Raw genomic sequence first — 21,256 nt, 5'->3', positions numbered from 1 at the left:
TGTTTTCTTACTTTTACTTAGTTTAATCTTTCTCAACAAACTTAAACCTCCTTCACCCGATGGAACCCAACACTCCCAACTGTAAACTGATCGCAGGTCATTTAACATCTTGTCTCTCAACTTAGATGAGCCAATCATACTGGGTTACCTAGAGGGGATTCCCAAACCATTGCCAGCCCTCAAATGATGTACAGACAATGAGCCATGGATCTTGAGAACACAACTTCAACAACCTGTAATTTCATAAAACCTCAGCAAGGATCTAGCCAACCCTTAATAATTTTTATATCTTTCTAGATTGTTAATTATGCACCATACATTAGTGATTACAGAGTAGGATCTATGTCTGAGAAGATCTTTGATTGGGAACATGTGACATCCTCAAAGAAAGAAAAGTTAAAAATAATTTAAGATTTTGTGTTTTTCATTTATACAGTTTGATCCACTTCAAAATAAAGTTGTTGTTTTTTTAAAACAGTAACCTTATTGTGTAAAACTTATGTAAAGTATGAGATACGGGATGGACTTTCATAGAAATATGTCAGAAACCAATTTGTGATACGTTGTTAAAAATAATTATTTCAGGTAATAAGGTTTAAAGACACATTAATCTGGTTACATTACAGGACTTAACATAGTGACAAAGCCTTGGACTCATGGCCTTGCGTCTACCTGATACTTTATTTTTTTGTTCACTGCCAACAAAAGTGTGGAGAGTGCAGTCACTATAGTAGTAATGGACTGGACTACGCTGAGCCCATGACGAAAATACATGTAAGCCTGGAGACTATCTATAATATAAAAGCCTAGCGGCGTGTGTTAGTGTGTGTGTGTAAAAAACTATTTTCTCAGAAAGGGTTCATCCAATTGACCTGAAATTTGGTATACTGACATTATTTGACAAAAAAAATAGAATAGTGAAGTCAGTTGACTTCCATCATCCCCCCTTCCCCCCGTGGTAGGGGTAGTAAAGGCTAAATTTACGAGTTGAGGGGTCAAACTCATTTTCGTGAGGTAATTTTACCTCATGAACACACATTAAAAAGGGCGCTTGCGTCGGGAAGTAACGCTCTTCCCCTGAGGAGGCCTGGGCTAGGCCCAAATGCATGACAAGAACCTTTTTAAGACCTTAAGTAGCTTGATTTGACTAGAATGCATGAGTATCATGCACGGGTTAACTTGTTATTAAATAAAGAGAAGGATGGACATTTGACAGTTCCATGTCTGGGTTCTTTTTAATCGGAGAAGACTTGTATGCAGTGGTCAGCTTGGGTAAACTTTGTAAATAGACCAAAATCAGCCTCAAGTATTATAGCGCAACATTTAATTCAGGTGCTGGATAAGATTAATTTCTGTGCTCATAGCAGCCACAAAAGCAGTTAATACTTGTATGGGAATATGTTTTAGGTTACATTCTATTGCAATATTAATGTTTTTTTTCAATTTCAAGCCATTAGTTCTTAACCTGTAAGTCATTATCTCTGTACATAGTTTATTAAAATATTAACATGTACATTTCAAGTTTAATATACTTGATTATACACAAGAGCTCTGCAAAGTGAGGATCATTTAAACACCTGTTAAAAAAAAAACCCTTGATTTAAAACACTTATCCGATTGTATTCTCTGAACCAGAATAATTTTGTCAACATATGAAAATAAATCTTTTCATAAAAACAAAGCACACAACACAGGTAGTTTATAATAACTTTATACATTTTAATAGACATTTGCAGACAAAACTGATGAGAAAAAAAACAAAATAAAAAACATACAAATTTCAAGTCAAGTCAGGAAATGTACAAACCAGGCCTCAATCAATGGGAAACCAACATACATAATGCAATGTAGTAAACCTGTTGCCTACACATCCATTTTGTGAGCAGCCCATCAGTTTAATAGAAACCAGCAAAGCCAATGATTACGAATAAATTGACCAACCACATACTCACGAATATTAGCATTGTCCACAAACTGGCTACCACCAACGTGGGCAAAGTGACGGGTCCTCCTTAAACACTTTGTGCTCTGCATTCTTCCTTAAGCACACTTCATTTTTGTACCTTGAAAAATCTTTCAGGCTAGAGTACGACACATACCAGCCATTACAAAATGAGTCATGTAGTTTAGCAATGCATCAGAACCCTCATGAAAAGATCAAATAAAAACCAAAAGGATTAAAAATTGCCATTCACATAAAACAAAGCAGGACCAGTAATATGATCACACACTTCCAATTTCTGCACAGTTACTTCCTTGGCACAACTTTCCATATGTCACTGCTACAGTTACACTTAACAGATAATAGACAGGTACTATTTTCGCCAGGCTCAATGACCGACAAATATAAAAATCCAACTTTCACAAAGGTCTCCACCACTAAATTACGTCATTTGTAATGGACAAAGTGCAAATGACGCTTTTAAAGCAGCAATGCCCGGACTCGCTGCCTGTATAATGTAATCCAGGTGGCGGATCTGCCCATTGGCGCTTTGAAAGCGTCATTTGCACTGTGTCCATTACTAGTGAAGTAATTTAGTGTTGGAGACCTTTGTGGAAGTCCAATTTTACATTTGGTGGTCATTGAGCCTCGCGAAAATAGTACCTGTCTATTATCTGTTACGTGTCATTGGCGCAGTTATAATCTTCATGATTTTCTAAGTGTCGCTCTTATACTCTTCGGTATTGTAATGTCGCTGTATACTGTGTCGGCATTTGGAGAGCGGAAAAAAGACTACCACCGATCACTACATATTTCCCTAGCTCAGAAAGGGTCTGGACTTGTTCTAGTAATGCTTTCACTTGTCTATCAGTACTAACAGATCCAGTGTAACCTGGATAGAACAGTCACTTGCATAGAAGCAGTTAGTCCTGGCTTACACTGCAAATGAAGTAAAGAAACTGATCTTCAGAACACAACTTCAACACCCTGTAATTTCAGAAAACCTCAGCAAGGATCTCACTTCAAAATAAAGTTGTTGTTTTTTTTTTTTTAAAAGTAATCTTATTGTGTAAAACTTATGTAAAGTATGAGATACGGAATGGATTTTCATAGAAATATGTCAGAAAGCAATTTGTGATACATTGTTAAAAATGATTACTTCAGGTAGTAAGGCTTAAAGACACATTAATCCGGTTACATTAATGAACTTAACATAGTGACAGCCTTGGACTCATGGCCTTGAGTCTACCTGATACTTTATTTTGTTGTTCACTGCCAACAAAAGTGTGGAGAGTGCAGTCACTATAGTAGTAATGGACTAGACTACACTGAGCCCATGACGAAAATGCATGCAAGCCTGGAGAGTATTAAGTAAAGAGTTAAAATCCGTGTTAAAATTACCGTACTAACGGTAATAGCTGCATTATTCTCACAAGTAACACAGTCCATTGAATTCCCTCTTATATTGCAAAATCTAAACACTTTATTTATACTCCTCCTCCAGCATAATACTTGGGTTACAGATAATAAAGTAACACTCCCCCCCTATCAGAGCTCCATTCTCCACCCCAGTCACACTGTAAATTAATCTCAGCTCATCCCAGGCATATGTTGCTAAGCAAACCTTCCGAGTGTATCTCATCTGGGTCCTAATGACAGGCCACACATTGTCACCAGTTGTGAACAACAATGCCATTGGGGGAAGTTACAATGGGAAGATGTTCACATCTAGTGGGGTGTGACAATCACCTGACAGGAAGTTTCCGTAGTGTAGTGGTTATCACGTTCGCCTAACACGCGAAAGGTCCCCGGTTCGAGACCGGGCGGAAACATGTTTTCTTACTTTTACTTAGTTTAATCTTTCTCAACAAACTTAAACCTCCTTCACCCGATGGAACCCAACACTCCCAACTGTAAACTGATCGCAGGTCATTTAACATCTTGTCTCTCAACTTAGATGAGCCAATCATACTGGGTTACCTAGAGGGTATTCCCAAACCAATGCCAGCCCTCAAATGATGTACAGACAATGAGCCATGGATCTTGAGAACACAACTTCAACACCCTGTAATTTCATAAAACCTCAGCAAGGATCTAGCCAACCCTTAATAATTTTTATATCTTTCTAGATTGTTAATTATGCAGCATACATTAGTGATTACAGAGTAGGATCTATGTCTGAGAAGATCTTTGATTGGGAACATGTGACATCCTCAAAGAAAGAAAAGTTAAAAATAATTTAAGATTTTGTGTTTTTCATTTATACAGTTTGATCCACTTCAAAATAAAGTTGTTGTTTTTTTAAAACAGTAACCTTATTGTGTAAAACTTATGTAAAGTATGAGATACGGGATGGACTTTCATAGAAATATGTCAGAAACCAATTTGTGATACGTTGTTAAAAATAATTATTTCAGGTAATAAGGTTTAAAGACACATTAATCTGGTTACATTACAGGACTTAACATAGTGACAAAGCCTTGGACTCATGGCCTTGCGTCTACCTGATACTTTATTTTGTTGTTCACTTCCAACAAAAGTGTGGAGAGTGCAGTCACTATAGTAGTAATGGACTGGACTACGCTGAGCCCATGACGAAAATACATGTAAGCCTGGAGACTATCTATAATATAAAAGCCTAGCGGCGTGTGTTAGTGTGTGTGTGTGTAAAAACTATTTTCTCAGAAAGGGCTCATCCAATTGACCTGAAATTTGGTATACTGACATTATTTGACAAAAAAATTAGAATAGTGAAGTCAGTTGACTTCCATCATCCCCCCTTCCCCCCGTGGTAGGGGTAGTAAAGGCTAAATTTACGAGTTGAGGGGTCAAACTCATTTTCGTGAGGTAATTTTACCTCATGAACACACATTAAAAAGAGCGCTTGCGTCGGGAAGTAACGCTCTTCCCCTGAGGAGGCCTGGGCTAGGCCCAAATGCATGACAAGAACCTTTTTAAGACCTTAAGTAGCTTGATTTGACTAGAATGCATGAGTATCATGCACGGGTTAACTTGTTATTAAATAAAGAGAAGGATGGACATTTGACAGTTCCATGTCTGGGTTCTTTTTAATCGGAGAAGACTTGTATGCAGTGGTCAGCTTGGGTAAACTTTGTAAATAGACCAAAATCAGCCTCAAGTATTATAGCGCAACATTTAATTCAGGTGCTGGATAAGATTAATTTCTGTGCTCATAGCAGCCACAAAAGCAGTTAATACTTGTATGGGAATATGTTTTAGGTTACATTCTATTGCAATATTAATGTTTTTTTTCAATTTCAAGCCATTAGTTCTTAACCTGTAAGTCATTATCTCTGTACATAGTTTATTAAAATATTAACATGTACATTTCAAGTTTAATATACTTGATTATACACAAGAGCTCTGCAAAGTGAGGATCATTTAAACACTTGTTAAAAAAAAACCCCTTGATTTAAAACACTTATCCGATTGTATTCTCTGAACCAGAATAATTTTGTCAACATATGAAAATAAATCTTTTCATAAAAACAAAGCACACAACACAGGTAGTTTATAATAACTTTATACATTTTAATAGACATTTGCAGACAAAACTGATGAGAAAAAAAACAAAATAAAAAACATACAAATTTCAAGTCAAGTCAGGAAATGTACAAACCAGGCCTCAATCAATGGGAAACCAACATACATAATGCAATGTAGTAAACCTGTTGCCTACACATCCATTTTGTGAGCAGCCCATCAGTTTAATAGAAACCAGCAAAGCCAATGATTACGAATAAATTGACCAACCACATACTCACGAATATTAGCATTGTCCACAAACTGGCTACCACCAACGTGGGCAAAGTGACGGGTCCTCCTTAAACACTTTGCGCTCTGCATTCTTCCTTAAGCACACTTCATTTTTGTACCTTGAAAAATCTTTCAGGCTAGAGTACGACACATACCAGCCATTACAAAATGAGTCATGTAGTTTAGCAATGCATCAGAACCCTCATGAAAAGATCAAATAAAAACCAAAAGGATTAAAAATTGCCATTCACATAAAACAAAGCAGGACCAGTAATATGATCACACACTTCCAATTTCTGCACAGTTACTTCCTTGGCACAACTTTCCATATGTCACTGCTACAGTTACACTTAACAGATAATAGACAGGTACTATTTTCGCCAGGCTCAATGACCGACAAATATAAAAATCCAACTTTCACAAAGGTCTCCACCACTAAATTACGTCATTTGTAATGGACAAAGTGCAAATGACGCTTTTAAAGCAGCAATGCCCGGACTCGCTGCCTGTATAATGTAATCCAGGTGGCGGATCTGCCCATTGGCGCTTTGAAAGCGTCATTTGCACTGTGTCCATTACTAGTGAAGTAATTTAGTGTTGGAGACCTTTGTGGAAGTCCAATTTTACATTTGGCGGTCATTGAGCCTCGCGAAAATAGTACCTGTCTATTATCTGTTAAGTGTCATTGGCGCAGTTATAATCTTCATGATTTTCTAAGTGTCGCTCTTATACTCTTCGGTATTGTAATGTCGCTGTATACTATGTCGGCATTTGGAGAGCGGAAAAAAGACTACCACCGATCACTACATATTTCCCTAGCTCAGAAAGGGTCTGGACTTGTTCTAGTAATGCTTTCACTTGCCTATCAGTACTAACAGATCCAGTGTAACCTGGATAGAACAGTCACTTGCATAGAAGCAGTTAGTCCTGGCTTACACTGCAAATGAAGTAAAGAAACGGATCTTCAGAACACAACTTCAACACCCTGTAATTTCAGAAAACCTCAGCAAGGATCTCACTTCAAAATAAAGTTGTTGTTTTTTTTTTTAAAAAGTAATCTTATTGTGTAAAACTTATGTAAAGTATGAGATACGGAATGGATTTTCATAGAAATATGTCAGAAAGCAATTTGTGATACATTGTTAAAAATGATTACTTCAGGGAGTAAGGCTTAAAGACACATTAATCCGGTTACATTAATGAACTTAACATAGTGACAGCCTTGGACTCATGGCCTTGAGTCTACCTGATACTTTATTTTGTTGTTCACTGCCAACAAAAGTGTGGAGAGTGCAGTCACTATAGTAGTAATGGACTAGACTACACTGAGCCCATGACGAAAATGCATGTAAGCCTGGAGAGTATTAAGTAAAGAGTTAAAATCCGTGTTAAAATTACCGTACTAACGGTAATAGCTGCATTATTCTCACAAGTAACACAGTCCATTGAATTCCCTCTTATATTGCAAAATCTAAACACTTTATTTATACTCCTCCTCCAGCATAATACTTGGGTTACAAATAATAAAGTAACACTCCCCCCCTATCAGAGCTCCATTCTCCACCCCAGTCACATGGTAAATTAATCTCAGCTCATCCCAGGCATATGTTGCTAAGCAAACCTTCCGAGTGTATCTCATCTGGGTCCTAATGACAGGCCACACATTGTCACCAGTTGTGAACAACAATGCCATTGGGGGAAGTTACAATGGGAAGATGTTCACATCTAGTGGGGTGTGACAATCACCTGACAGGAAGTTTCCGTAGTGTAGTGGTTATCACGTTCGCCTCACACGCGAAAGGTCCCCGGTTCGAGACCGGGCGGAAACATGTTTTCTTACTTTTACTTAGTTTAATCTTTCTCAACAAACTTAAACCTCCTTCACCCGATGGAACCCAACACTCCCAACTGTAAACTGATCGCAGGTCATTTAACATCTTATCTCTCAACTTAGGTGAGCCAATCATACTGGGTTACCTAGAGGGGATTCCCAAACCATTGTCAGCCCTCAAATGATGTACAGACAATGAGCCATGGATCTTGAGAACACAACTTCAACACCCTGTAATTTCATAAAACCTCAGCAAGGATCTTGCCAACCCTTAATAATTTTTATATCTTTCTAGATTCTTACTTATGCAGCATACATTGGTGATTACAGAGTAGGATCTATGTCATACCAGCCATATGTTGCTAAGCAAACATTCCCATTGTATCTCATCTGGGTCCTAATGCCAGGCCACACATTGTCACCAGGAGGTGTGAATAACAATGACATTGGGGGAAGTTAGATTAATTTATGTACAGCTGCACATACATAAAAATGGGAGGATGTTCACATCTAGTGGGGTGTGACAATCACATGACAGGAAGTTTCCGTAGTGTAGTGGTTATCACGTTCGCCTAACACGCGAAAGGTCCCCGGTTCGAGACCGGGCGGAAACATGTTTTCTTACTTTTACTTAGTTTAATCTTTCTCAAGAAGCTTAAACCTCCGTCACCCGATGGAACCCAACACTCCCAACTGTAGACTGATCTTAGGTCATTTAACATCTTATCTCCCAACTTAGATGAGCCAGTCATACTGGAAAACCTAGAGGGGATTCCCAACCCATTGCCAGCCCTCAAATTATGTACAGACAATGAGCCATGGACTTGGGCTAGCTCCCCCTGCACCCATACTTCTTCAGCATGGGAACTCAGGGCGGTGTATGAATCAGTGCCCAGAAGTCAGAGGAGGTTCAACTGTACCAGGTGGGAATTACTGTTCCTTTTGAACGGTCACATTTGAGAAAGGAGGAAGACGCTATCCTTCACTGTTGCTCTCTATGCTCCTAGGAAAGCCTCTAGGACTTTTACACCAGTGTGTGCCCCGCCTAGGGTGCAAGTCCTAAGTCCTAATCCTCATAACAGTATTGCAGGAAAAGGGTATATGCCCTGAGAGCACAGCACTGGTGTGCCACGTTACCTGGGCAGCCACAGGAGCACTCTTGAGACCGTGTCCAACCATGCATTGTAATAGATATCATTACGGGTGTGGTATGTTTGTTTGGCTCTCTAAATGCTGACACAGCATACAGCAACATTACAATACCCAAGAGTATAAGAGCGACACTTAGAAGATCACGAAGATTATAACTGCACCAATGATACAGTTAATAGACAGGTACTATTTTCGCCAGGCTCAATGACCAGCAAATGTAAAATCCGACTTTCACAAATGTCTCTACCACTAAATTATGTCACTTGTAATGAACACAGTGCAAATGACACTTTTCAAGCAGCAATACCCGTACTCGCTGCCTGTATAATATAATCCAAGCGGCGGGTCCGCCCATTGCTTTGAAAAGCATCATTTGCACTGTGCCCACTGGCGAAAATAGTACCTGTCTATCATCTGTTACGTGTACATTTTATCATAGGCGCAGTCATAATCTTCATGATTTTCTAAGTGTCGCTCTTATACTCTTCGGTATTGTAATGTCGCTGTATGCTGTGTCTGCATTTGGAGAGCTGTAAAAAAGACTACCACTGATCACTACATATTTCCCTAGCTCAGAAAGGGTCTGGACTGTTCTAGTAATGCTTTCCCTTGCCTATCAGTACTAACAGATCCAGTGTAACCTGGATATAACAGTCAGGACTAACCGCTTATATGCAAGTGACTTACACTGCAAAATGAAGTAAAAAAAAACAAAAACTAATTTTCAACTTCAACACCCTGTAATTTTATAAAACCCCAGCAAGGATCTAGCCAACCCTTAAACAAGAAAATTTAAAATCAAATGAATAAAAAACAAATTCACCTGGTATTTCATAGCCCATTTCCTGTCCCCAACCTATCAAGCTAACATTACCCTCCATAACAAAATCCTGCAAACTTTTTTTATATGTTTCCAGATTGTTACTTATGCAGCATACATTAGTGATTACAGAGTAGGATCTATGTCTGAGCAGATCTTTAATTGGGAACATGTGACATCCTCAAAGAAAGATAAGTTAAAAATTATTTAAGATTTTGTGTTTTTCATATATAGTTTGATCCACTTCAAAATAAAGTTGTTGGTTCTTTTTAAAAAGTAATCTTATTGTGTAAAACTTATGTAAAGTATGAGATACGGGATGGACTTTCATAGAAATGTCAGAAAGCAATTTGTGATACGTGATTAAAAATAATTATTTCAGGTAGTAAGGTTTAAAGACACATTAATACGGTTACATTACGGGACTTAACATAGTGAGAAAGCTTTGGACTCATGGCCTTGAGTCTACCTGATACTTTATTTTGTTGTTCACTGCAAACTAAAGCTGGGTACACACTACACTGTTTTCGTCCAATAATCGGCTCAAACAGCCGACATACGACCGCTCGTCCAAAAGTCGGGTCAGTGTGTACAGTGACACGATGGTCGAAAGTCTACCCAAATGGACTATTATCGCCTCATTTGGTTGGTCGTACCGTTTAATATTTTCGGTCCAATCTCGTTTCCCCTGTGTAGTGTGTATAAACTTCCGATCGATCCACGACAATCCTCCGGTACTTCCTCGACCTGGGAGGCGTGTGTATGTTAATTTTTTATGTCAATCCCAGTCCCACGTGGTGCAGAATCCGCACATCACTGTGTTTTGTATCGATGTATATTGCACCTGTCTGGCTGCAGACCATTACACTTGTGTAAAGCACGTGTGTTATTACCCTTTGCGTCTATGTCAGCAATGTATTCAGATTTACTCTTTATACACTTACACCTTTATAACCTATTAAAGTTATATTAACCTTTATTAACTTATAATTGTGAAGTACCCAGAATAAACCACACAGTGTTCAAGCAACATTTTTATTGCTGGAAAAGGTACAAAAATTTTAACACACATAGAAAGATCTGCATGAGAAGTGAGCGCGCCCATACCAATCAGAGAGCTGAATACTGTAGAGTATTATTTTTAGTATTTAGTATAAAGGTGCTACTGGTTTGTGGCAGAACAGGTCTTGATGTCGTTTCTATTCCCTTTGATTTCTTTATCTACGAAACAAGGAAATAAAAAATGTTTATCATTTAACTTCTATATCTGTAATTTATATTCAACCACATAAATACTCTCATTTTCTCACCTTGCACACTGCTCGAGATCAGTTTATATTTTGGTCCCTGTGGCGAAATCGCAATAATAGCGGGCTTAACCTCTGTACATTCTGGAAAACAGGCGCCATTTTGGTTATTATAACGGTACAGGTATGTGCCCAAAGCATTTACATGTCTACACATGTTCACTGAAATACCTTCGTGTAGAACTTCTTTATTATATTTTTCTTTTCTTTTTAAATTTTTCCTTGTTTGCTAACAGGTGTAACATTAGTGGTATCAGTGGTATCTAAACAGGCCTTCTCACCATTAATTCTTTGTTCTGACATAAAAATTAGGTTATAAATTAGCCTTTTACATTGCTTTATGTGACACTACATCTACACTACAGGTACACTACATGTGCTACTGACCTTTTTCAATGTCGTTGTCGTCCTGGCCCAGTACTTTGACCATCATCTCCACCTCTCTTGGGCTCATTGGATTTGCTCTTTGATCTTCTTGAGTATCTCCATCCCCCACCTTAACTTTTCCAACATTTTTTGGCCCTTCCAGCACCATCTCTGACTCTGTCTCCATCTCCATAGCTACAACCCCCACTGACACCTTCTCACTCGCTATCTTCTGACGCTCCTCGGCGCCACATAGGTTCCTCTGTCATTTTATACACTCAGACATGGGCGTTTGTTTCTGCTGTGGACCAATCAGAGATGATGCACGCCGAGAATGGAGCATTCCATTACATACAAAGGGATTTTATTATTAGGAAATATTCATTGCATTCCACTTTAGAAGTTAAATGTTTTTCTAAATTTAATGTATATTACTAAACTTCTATTTTATAGAAATGAATGAAGAGACAGTGTAGTCTTCTCTTTTTAGGCAGCTTTGGGAGTTAACTATAGCGAAAGCTCTGCCCCTTTCTGCTAATGTCTTTGGTATCTCGTACATTTTCCGCAAATGTCGCTTCAGTGTGTACGAAATTGAAATCATTGCTCACGACAACATGGCTGTAAAAAGTCGCTACTGGGACGTCCGCTCTTCCCTTTATCGTCCTAAACAAGGCTAGTGTGTATGTAGTCCTGAGTTATCAGACCATCGATCGCATGTAAAATCGCTCAGCATAAAAAGTTGGTCGAAATTTCTGTAGTGTGTACCCAGCTTAAAGTAAGAGTGGAGAGTGCATTCACTATAGTAGTAATGGACTGGACTACGATGAGCCCATGACGAGAATGCATATAAGCCTGGAGAATATTATTAAATAAAGAAAAAGATGGAAATTTGAGAGTTCCATGTCTGGGTTCTTTTTAATCGGAGAAGACATGTATGCAGTGGTCGGCTTGGGTAAACTTTGTAAATAGACCAAAATAAGTCTCAAGTATTATAGCGCAACATTTAATTCAGGTGCTGGATAAGATTAATTTCTGTGCTCATAGCAGCCGCAAAAGCAGTTAATACTTGTATGGGAATGAGTTTTAGGTTACACTCTATTAATTAACTCTATATTAATGTTGTTTGTTTTCAATGTTAAGCCATAAGTTCTTAACCTGTAAGTTATTATCTCTGTATGTACTTAACAAGTACATTTCAAGTTAAAATTACTTGATTATACACAAGAGCTCTGCAAAGTGAGGATGATTTGAACTCCAGTTAAAAAAAACCCCTTGATTTAAAACACTTATTCGATTGTATTCTCTGAACCAGAATAGTTTTGTCAACATATGAAAATAAATCATTTCATAAAAACAAAGCACACAACACAGGTAGTTTATAATAACTTTATACATTTTAATAGACATTTGCAGACAAAACTGATGCGAAAAAAACCAAAACAAAAAACATACAAATTTCAAGGCAAGTCAGGAAATGTACAAACCAGGCATCAATCAATGGGAAACCAACATACATAATGCAATGTAGTAAACCTGTTGCCTACACATCCATTTTGTGGGCTGAACCAGTATGCAGCCCATCAGTTTAATAGAAACCAGCAAAGCCAATGATTACGAATAAATTGACCAACCACATTCTCACGAATATTAGCATGGTCCACAAACTGGCTACCACCAACGTGGGCAAAGTGACGGGTCCTCCTTAAACACTGTGTGCTCTGCATTCTTCCTTAAGCGCACTTCATTTTTGTACCTTGAAAAAGCTTTCAGGCTAGAGTACGACACATATCAGTCATAACAAAATGAGTCATGTAGTTTAGCAATGCATCAGAACCCTCATGAAAAGATCAAATAAAAACCAAAATTATTAAAAATTGCCATTCACATAAAACAAAGCAGGAGCAGTAATATCATCATCATCATCAACATCATTTATTTATATAGCGCCACTAATTCCGCAGCGCTGTACAGAGAACTCATTCACATCAGTCCCTGCCCCATTGGAGCTTACAGTCTAAATTCCCTACTATAGACACACACTCACACACAGACAGACACACACTAGGGTCAATTTTCGATTGCAGCCAATTAACCTACTACGGAACTTTTGTGGGCTGAGCCAATATTAACAAGAATGTAAGAACTGGTGACAGCCACCAGGCACTTTGTGACTTCTCTTGTTCTACCACGTGTAAGTGTAGACTAAGAAAACAAGAACACCTGATGCATTGAAAGAAAGAGCAACACAATTTTCAATAAAACAGATAATTTCCGATATTCTAGAAAATATAATCAAAAGAAGGGAAATATTCAGTGTCCTCATTCAGCCCGGAAGATGACATGAGATCAAAAGACTCGTCTCTGGTGGAGCGGTTAAGTGTGCTGGTCTTGAGGCAGGAATTACTTCCTGAGGTAGATTGCAAGGAGCAACTATTGTCCGTGGGGCGGTTATGGCCATTTGCCTGTTGTGACTGCAGCACAGAATTTTCAGGAAGTTTCCGTAGTGTAGTGGTTATCACGTTTGCCGCGAAAGGTCCCCGGTTCGAAACCGGGCGGAAACATGTTTTTCAGTTTTATTTTTTTTTAATTATTTCTTTTTCTTTGCAAGCTTATAACCTCTTTCCTAAAAAAAAAAAAGTGCCATTTTTTTATTCATTATTGTCCAGTATTCATATTTCTTCACTTTATATGTATTCTATTTTATTTGAAAGCTTAATATTTTCTATTCTGTTTCACAGCTCTCTTTTCCACCTTAAATCTTTAACTGAAATTGATTAGTTTCCCCTCATCCAGACTCCTGCCACAAAAGCTATCACCTAGTGAGAATAGGTTACTCTTTCCCTTTAATGTAACTCCCTGTTACTGTGTGTGTGTGGTTCTGGGATATATGGCATACTTGCCTACTCTCCCGATTTTTGGGGAATCCTTCCGGAAGATTAGGCACCGTCCCAGACTGTGATGGAGGTGGGGCTTAACGATGCAATTTTGCGTCATTAAGCTCCATCCCTGCAATGAAATGCTGTGAAATTTCCCAGCAGTGGGAGGGGCCATGGAACCACCAAGCACCCTCCAACTCCGTCACATGACCTCTCCTCCAGGATTTCTCTTGTGTGTGGGCATAAGTGTCCAGAAGTTCCCCGTATATGCAGGTTTTTACAACAAAGTCTGTTAAGTGTGGACACAGGTGTTGCATATTGGTGCAATAGTTGTCGCAGTAGTTTGCATGGGGGGGAATTCAATTGACAGAGATACTCGTGACAGTATCAGGGCCTGAGCACTATTACCGTTACTACGGTAATTACCACGCTGATTTTTGCTCATATCTCTTAGAGCCACGAGCAGAAATCAGTGTTAAAATTACCGTACTAATTGTAATAGCTCGCAGCCTGCATTATACAAGTAACACGGTTCATTAAATTCCCTCATATATTGCAAAATCTAAACACTTTATTTATACTCCTCCTCCAGCATAATACTTGGGTTACAGATAATAAAGTAACACTCCCCCCCCCCTCCTATCAGAGCACCATTCTCCAAGCCAGTCACACTGTAAGCTAATCTCTGCCATATGTTGCTAAGCAAACCTTCCGAGTGTATCTCATCTGGTTCCTAATGCCAGGCCACACATTGTCACCAGGAGGTGTGAATAACAATGCCATTGGGGGAAGTTACATTAATTTATGTACAGCTGCACCTACATAAAAATGGGAGGATGTTCACATCTAGTGGGGTGTGACAATCACATGATAGGAAGTTTCCGTAGTGTAGTGGTTATCACGTTCGCCTAACACGCGAAAGGTCCCCGGTTCGAGACCGGGTGGAAACAGGTTTTCTTACTTTCACTTAGTTTAATCTTTCTCAAGAAGCTTAAACCTCCGTCACCCGATGGAACCCAACACTCCCAACTGTAGACTGATCTCAGGTCATTTAACATCTTATCTCCCAACTTAGATGAGCCAATCATACTGGGAAACCTAGAGGGGATTCCCAACCCATTGCCAGCCCTCAAATTATGTACAGACAATGAGCCATGGACTTGGACTAGCTCCCCCTGCACCCATACTTCTTCAGCATGGGAACTCAGGGTGGTGTACGAATCAGTGCCCAGAAGTCAGAGGAGGTTCAACTGTACCAGGTGGGAATTACTGTTCCTTTTGAACGGTCACATTTGACAAAGGAGGAAGACGCTATCCTTCACTGTTGCTCTCTATGCTCCTAGGAAAGCCTCTAGGACTTTTACAACAGTGTGTGCCCCGCCTAGGGTGCAAGTCCTAAGTCCTAATCCTCATAACAGTATTGGAGGAAAAGGGTATATGCCCCGAGAGCACAGCACTGGTGTGCCACGTTACCTGGGCAGCCACAGGAGCACTCTTGAGACCGTGTCCAACCATGCATTGTAATAGATATCATTACGGGTGTGGTATGTTTGTTTTGCTCTCTAAATGCAGACACAGCATACAGCGACATTACAATACCGAAGAGTATAAGAGCGACACTTAGAAAATCTCGAAGATTATAACTGCGCCAGTGATACACTTAACAGATAATAGACAGGTACTATTTTCGCCAGGCTCTCCATAATGAATAACAATGCCATTGAGGGAAGTTACATTAATGTATGTACAGCTGCACCTACATAAAAATGGGAGGATGTTCACATCTAGTGGGGTGTGACAATCACATGACAGGAAGTTTCCGTAGTGTAGTGGTTATCACGTTCGCCTAACACGCGAAAGGTCCCCGGTTCGAGACTGGGCGGAAACATGTTTTTCGGTTTTATTTTTTTAAAATTATTTCTCTTTCTTTGCAAGCTTATAACCTCTTCCCTAAAAAAAAAAAAAAGAAGTGCCATTTTTTTATTCATTATTGTCCAGTATTCATATTTCTTCACTTTATATGTATTCTATTTAATTTGAAAGCTTAATATTTTCTATTCTGTTTCACAGCTCTCTTTTCCACCTTAAATCTTTAACTGAAATTGATTAGTTTCCCCTCATCCAGACTCCTGCCACAAAAGCTATCACCTAGTGAGAATAGGTTACTCTTTCCCTTTAATGTAACTCCCTGTTACTGTGTGTGTGTGGTTCTGGGATATATGGCATACTTTCCTACTCTCCCGAATTTTAGGGCATCCTTCCGGAAGATTAGGCACCGTCCCAGACTGTGATGGAGGTGGGGCTTAATGATACAATATTGCGTCATTAAGGTCTGCCCCTATGAAATGCCGTGAAATTTCCCAGCAGTGGGAAGGATCATGGTCCCACCACACACCCTGAAAGTAACGCGGCCTGTGCACTATTACCGTTACTACGGTAATTTGCACGCTGATTTTTGCTCACATCTCTTATAGCCACGAGCAGAAATCTGTGTTAAAATTACCGTACTAACGGTAATAGCTGCATTACTCTCACAAGTAACACGGCCCATTGAATTCCCTCTTATATTGCAAAATCTAAACACTTTATTTATACTCCTCCTCCAGCATAATACTTGGGTTACAGATAATAAAGTAACACTCACCCTATCAGATCTCCATTCTCCACCCCAGTCACACTGTAAGCTAATCTCTGCCATATGTTGCTAAGCAAACATTCCAAGTGTATCTCATCTGGGTCCCAATGCCAGGCCACACATTGTCACCAGGAGGTGTGAACAACAATGCCATTGGGGGAAGTTACATTAATGTATGTACAGCTGCACATACATAAAAATGGGAGGATGTTCACATCTAGTGGGGTGTGACATGAACAAAACAGGAAGTTTCCGTAGTGTAGTGGTTATCACGTTCGCCTAACACGCGAAAGGTCCCCGGTTCGAGACCGGGCGGAAACATGTTTTCTTACTTTTGCTAATTTTAATCTTTCTCAACAAGCTTAAACCTCCGTCACCCGATGGAACCCAACTGTAGACTGATCTCAGGTCATTTAACATCTTATCTCCCAACTTAGATGAGCCAGTCATACTGGGAAACCTAGAGGGGAATCCCAACCCATTGCCAGCCCTCAAATTATGTACAGACAATGAGCCATGGACTTGGACTAGCTCCCCCTGCACCCATACTTCTTCAGCATGGGAACTCAGGGTGGTGTACGAATCAGTGCCCAGAAGTCAGAGGAGGTTCAACTGTACCAGGTGGGAATTACTGTTCCTTTTGAACGGTCACATTTGACAAAGGAGGAAGACGCTATCCTTCACTGTTGCTCTCTATGCTCCTAGGAAAGCCTCTAGGACTTTTACACCAGTGTGTGCCCCGCCTAGGGTGCAAGTCCTAAGTCCTAATCCTCATAACAGTATTGCAGGAAAAGGGTATATGCCCTGAGAGCACAGCACTGGTGTGCCACGTTACCTGAGAAGCCACAGGAACACTCTTGAGACCGTGTCCAACCATGCATTGTATTAGATATCATTACGGGTGGGGTATGTTTGTTTGGCTCTCTAAATGCTGACACAGCATACAGCAACATTACAATACCGAAGAGTATAAGAGCGACACTTAGAAGATCACGAAGATTATAACTGCACCAATGATACAGTTAATAGACAGGTACTATTTTCGCCAGGCTCAATGACCAGCAAATGTAAAATCCGACTTTCACAAATGTCTCTACCACTAAATTATGTCACTTGTAATGAACACAGTGCAAATGACACTTTTCAAGCAGCAATACCCGGACTCGCTGCCTGTATAATATAATCCAAGCGGCGGGTCCGCCCATTGCTTTGAAAAGCATCATTTGCACTGTGCCCACTGGCGAAAATAGTACCTGTCTATCATCTGTTACGTGTACATTTTATCATAGGCGCAGTCATAATCTTCATGATTTTCTAAGTGTCGCTCTTATACTCTTCGGTATTGTAATGTCGCTGTATGCTGTGTCTGCATTTGGAGAGCTGTAAAAAAGACTACCACTGATCACTACATATTTCCCTAGCTCAGAAAGGGTCTGGACTGTTCTAGTAATGCTTTCCCTTGCCTATCAGTACTAACAGATCCAGTGTAACCTGGATATAACAGTCAGGACTAACCGCTTATATGCAAGTGACTTACACTGCAAAATGAAGTAAAAAAAAAACAAAAAACTAATTTTCAACTTCAACACCCTGTAATTTTATAAAACCCCAGCAAGGATCTAGCCAACCCTTAAACAAGAAAATTTAAAATCAAATGAATAAAAAACAAATTCACCTGGTATTTCATAGCCCATTTCCTGTCCCCAACCTATCAAGCTAACATTACCCTCCATAACAAAATCCTGCAAACTTTTTTTATATGTTTCCAGATTGTTACTTATGCAGCATACATTAGTGATTACAGAGTAGGATCTATGTCTGAGCAGATCTTTAATTGGGAACATGTGACATCCTCAAAGAAAGATAAGTTAAAGATTATTTAAGATTTTGTGTTTTTCATATATAGTTTGATCCACTTCAAAATAAAGTTGTTGGTTCTTTTTAAAAAGTAATCTTATTGTGTAAAACTTATGTAAAGTATGAGATACGGGATGGACTTTCATAGAAATGTCAGAAAGCAATTTGTGATACGTTGCTAAAAATGATTATTTCCGTGGAGAGTGCAGTCACTATAGTAGTAATGGACTGGACTACACTGAGCCCATGACGAAAATGCATGTAAGCCTGGAGACTATTATTAAATAAAGAGTTAAAATCTGTGTTAAAACTCCATACTAAGAGTGATAGATGCATTACTCTCACAAGTAACACGGCCCATTGAATTCCCTCTTATATTGCAGAATCTACACACTTTATTTATACTCCTCCTCCAGCATAATACTTGGGTTACAGATAATAAAGTAACACCCCCCCCCCTATCAGAGCTCCATTCTCCACCCCAGTGAGACTCTAAGCCAGTGGTTCCCAAACTGTGTGCCGCAGCTCCCTGGGGTGCCGTGGCGATCTCAAAGGGGTACCAGCGGCCAGGACAGGTGATAAGCAAGGCAGGGGACTACTTTTTTAATTATTTTTGCTTAGGGGTGCCTTGAAAACATTATGGAGAGCCTAAGGGTGCCTCGAACTGAGAAAGTTTGGGATCCAATGCTCTAAGCTAATCTCAGTTCATACCAGCCATATGTTGCTAAGCAAACATTCCCATTGTATCTCATCTGGGTCCTAACGCCAGGCCACACATTGTCACCAGGAGATGTGAACAACAATGGAAGTTACATTAATGTATGTACAGCTGCACCTACATAAAAATGGGAGGATGTTCACATCTGGTGGGGTGTGACAATCACATGACAGGAAGTTTCCGTAGTGTAGTGGTTATCACGTTCGCCTAACACGCGAAAGGTCCCCGGTTCGAGACCGGGCGGAAACATGTTTTCTTACTTTTACTTAGTTTAATCTTTCTCAACAAACTTAAACCTCCTTCACCCGATGGAACCCAACACTCCCAACTGTAAACTGATCGCAGGTCATTTAACACCTTATCTCTCAACTTAGGTGAGCCAATCATACTGGGTCACCTACAGGGGTTTCCCAAACCATTGTCAGCCCTCAAATGATGTACAGACAATGAGCGATAGATCTTGAGAACACAACTTCAACACCCTGTAATTTCATAAAACCTCAGCAAGGATTTTGCCAACCCTTAATAATTTTTATATCTTTCTAGATTCTTACTTATGCAGCATACATTGGTGATTACAGAGTAGGATCTATGTCATACCAGCCATATGTTGCTAAGCAAACATTCCCATTGTATCTCATCTGGGTCCTAATGCCAGGCCACACATTGTCACCAGGAGGTGTGAATAACAATGACATTGGGGGAAGTTAGATTAATTTATGTACAGCTGCACCTACATAAAAATGGGAGGATGTTCACATCTAGTGGGGTGTGACAATCACATGACAGGAAGTTTCCGTAGTGTAGTGGTTATCACGTTTGCCTAACACGTGAAAGGTCCCCGGTTCGAGACCGGGCAGAAACGTGTTTTCTTAGTTTAATCTTTCTCAAGAAGCTTAAACCTCCGTCACCCGATGGAACCCAACACTCCCAACTGTAGACTGATCTTAGGTCATTTAACATCTTATCTCCCAACTTAGATGAGCCAGTCATACTGGAAAACCTAGAGGGGATTCCCAACCCATTGCCAGCCCTCAAATTATGTACAGACAATGAGCCATGGACTTGGGCTAGCTCCCCCTGCCCCCATACTTCTTCAGCATGGGAACTCAGGGCGGTGTATGAATCAGTGCCCAGAAGTCAGAGGAGGTTCAACTGTACCAGGTGGGAATTACTGTTCCTTTTGAATGGTCACATTTGAGAAAGGAGGAAGACGCTATCCTTCACTGTTGCTCTCTATGCTCCTAGGAAAGCCTCTAGGACTTTTACACCAGTGTGTGCCCCGCCTAGGGTGCAAGTCCTAAGTCCTAATCCTCATAACAGTATTGCAGGAAAAGGGTATATGCCCTGAGAGCACAGCACTGGTGTGCCACGTTACCTGAGAAGCCACAGGAACACTCTTGAGACCGTGTCCAACCATGCATTGTAATAGATATCATTACGGGTGTGGTATGTTTGTTTGGCTCTCTAAATGCTGACACAGCATACAGCAACATTACAATACCGAAGAGTATAAGAGCGACACTTAGAAGATCACGAAGATTATAACTGCACCAATGATACAGTTAATAGACAGGTACTATTTTCGCCAGGCTCAATGACCAGCAAATGTAAAATCCGACTTTCACAAATGTCTCTACCACTAAATTATGTCACTTGTAATGGACACAGTGCAAATGACACTTTTCAAGCAGCAATACCCGGACTCGCTGCCTGTATAATATAATCCAAGCGGCGGGTCCGCCCATTGCTTTGAAAAGCATCATTTGCACTGTGCCCACTGGCGAAAATAGTACCTGTCTATCATCTGTTACGTGTACATTTTATCATAGGCGCAGTCATAATCTTCATGATTTTCTAAGTGTCGCTCTTATACTCTTCGGTATTGTAATGTCGCTGTATGCTGTGTCTGCATTTGGAGAGCTGTAAAAAAGACTACCACTGATCACTACATATTTCCCTAGCTCAGAAAGGG

General features: G+C 39.8%; 7 non-coding genes across 7 annotated transcripts; all 7 read left to right on the top strand.

Annotated features, from left to right (window-relative positions):
- Positions 1-3,701: 3,701 nt before the first annotated feature.
- Positions 3,702-3,774, top strand: TRNAV-AAC (transfer RNA valine (anticodon AAC)). Its single transcript has one exon. It is a non-coding gene; the product is annotated as a tRNA-Val (tRNA).
- A 3,701-nt stretch (positions 3,775-7,475) lies between these two features.
- Positions 7,476-7,548, top strand: TRNAV-CAC (transfer RNA valine (anticodon CAC)). Its single transcript has one exon. It is a non-coding gene; the product is annotated as a tRNA-Val (tRNA).
- Positions 7,549-8,091: 543 nt separating this feature from the next.
- TRNAV-AAC (transfer RNA valine (anticodon AAC)) lies at positions 8,092-8,164 on the top strand. The gene has a single exon. It is a non-coding gene; the product is annotated as a tRNA-Val (tRNA).
- Positions 8,165-14,948: 6,784 nt separating this feature from the next.
- On the top strand, positions 14,949-15,021 carry TRNAV-AAC (transfer RNA valine (anticodon AAC)). The gene has a single exon. It is a non-coding gene; the product is annotated as a tRNA-Val (tRNA).
- An 865-nt stretch (positions 15,022-15,886) lies between these two features.
- TRNAV-AAC (transfer RNA valine (anticodon AAC)) lies at positions 15,887-15,959 on the top strand. Its single transcript has one exon. It is a non-coding gene; the product is annotated as a tRNA-Val (tRNA).
- Positions 15,960-16,954: 995 nt separating this feature from the next.
- Positions 16,955-17,027, top strand: TRNAV-AAC (transfer RNA valine (anticodon AAC)). The gene has a single exon. It is a non-coding gene; the product is annotated as a tRNA-Val (tRNA).
- Positions 17,028-19,457: 2,430 nt separating this feature from the next.
- On the top strand, positions 19,458-19,530 carry TRNAV-AAC (transfer RNA valine (anticodon AAC)). Its single transcript has one exon. It is a non-coding gene; the product is annotated as a tRNA-Val (tRNA).
- Positions 19,531-21,256: the final 1,726 nt, after the last annotated feature.

This window comes from Mixophyes fleayi, chromosome 2 (assembly GCF_038048845.1).
Source record: "Mixophyes fleayi isolate aMixFle1 chromosome 2, aMixFle1.hap1, whole genome shotgun sequence".
NCBI classification, from domain to species: domain Eukaryota; kingdom Metazoa; phylum Chordata; class Amphibia; order Anura; family Limnodynastidae; genus Mixophyes; species Mixophyes fleayi.
Note: the sequence above shows the minus strand (reverse complement) of the source record. Positions and strands in the feature narration are given on the sequence as shown.